Source organism: Cynara cardunculus (genome assembly GCF_001531365.2).
Source record: "Cynara cardunculus var. scolymus isolate 2C chromosome LG 1, CcrdV1, whole genome shotgun sequence".
NCBI classification, from domain to species: domain Eukaryota; kingdom Viridiplantae; phylum Streptophyta; class Magnoliopsida; order Asterales; family Asteraceae; genus Cynara; species Cynara cardunculus.
In genome coordinates, this window is record NC_037528.1 from 22,071,857 (window position 1) to 22,073,620 (window position 1,764).

Genomic DNA, 1,764 nt, shown 5'->3' on the forward strand with positions numbered 1-1,764 from the left:
GAAGTATTAGAAACCAAATCCTACAAACCAAACAGAGGAATGGATTTCAAATCCAATCCAATCCAAATCCCATGGAATCCAAATCCCTCAAGGGAATCCAAATCCCTCAAAAACATTCCCGCAAACCAAACGCACCCTTAGGTTTTCGGGGAATTGGATTCTTTAATATTACCACGAATAAGTGTTATAGCCTGGTTTAATATTTGAACTATGTTAAATTGAACTGATAACTGATTTTTTAAGAATATCTCGAATTGAAAATCGGAATGTAATTAGAAAATCCAAAACGAAGGACCATACCTAACATAATTGGTCCTGATTCCATTCTGATTCGTCAATGTTGTCGGTCTAAACAAAGCTTCGCACAACCCTATAGATGTTAAGAATAATTTATAAAACTCATCCATATGGTTTACTGAAACATTATTTCTGTCTTTCCACTTCAAATATTAAACATATCCTTGTGGTTTGCATTTTCTTTGATTTTGTCCCCATACGATTTGTATCTTATAGCTGCTAAGTGGCTCGTCGTATCTCTTACATAAGAGCAGTTTAGTCATTTTGTATAGAGGTGCACAAAAACCAGAATGAACCCAAAAAATTGACGCAATCCACCCCAAGCCAAAATAAGTTGTGACCTAATTAATACTATTATACTCCCTCTCTTTCAAAATAGATGTCTATTTTTAAAATTAAATGTTTAACTTTTCATTTCATCCTTAACAGATTCCATTTCAATGTCTGCCAACCAAACAGGTGGTCAAATCTGACAACATTTCATTCCAATTCCTTTAAAGTCAAATTCCCTTAACAGATTTTATTTCATCCAAAAATATTATGCGAACCAAACGCCACCTTAGTCATGAGATTGATGGAATTTCTCTCTCTATAATTAACAATAGAGTTGTCTTTTTTGTTAATTGAAAAACGTAATAATTATATATTTTTAAAAACTGTATGTTTTTTTTTATAATATGCACAGTTAAGGAATTCATTAGGTAATAAATTAATTTAATAAAAAAACAAAACTAAGACATTGTAATAAATTTATATTTGTTGATTTTTCTAGAGTAAATTATAAATTTCGTTCCTGTGGTTATTGAAAATTTTGGATTAAGCCCTCTAAATGAAATAATTACAAGTATGGTTATCATAGTTTCACTTTTATTATGAAGTGTGTTCCTCGATCTAACTCCGTTAACCATTGTTCAGTTAAGTTAAGACAAGGGTACTATTGTCAATTTGCTTTTTTCTATAAAAACATAAAGAATAATATTATATATAATGTGTATGTATGATCGACTTAATACCCCACCCACCAGTCGAATCCCTTCCTCCGGTGATGTGCATATAGGGATGGTAATGGGGCGGGGATGGGGCGGGGACCCCAATACCCGTCCCCGTCCCCGATCCCCCGTATGTGTCCCCGTCCCCGTCCCCGTCCCCGCCGGGGATTATGATCACATCCCCATCCCCGTCCCCAACGGGGAACGGGGATCCCCAACGGGGAAACGGGTAAAAGTTCAGGCTCTAGTTAAGGTAAAAATTAGTTTACAAATCAAGCCAACTTCCTTAGCAACAGAACACACGAATCAAGCTCATCAGATCTGCTCACAGGAATCCCCACAGAAAACCCTAATTTTTTTTAAATATCCATAGCTACCTTCACCCACAAGTTTCAAAATACGTACAAAGCTTACAAACCAAGCAGTTTTTTAATTCTCTGATAATGATTCAAGAAAACAAAAGGTGAAAGGAACTCAT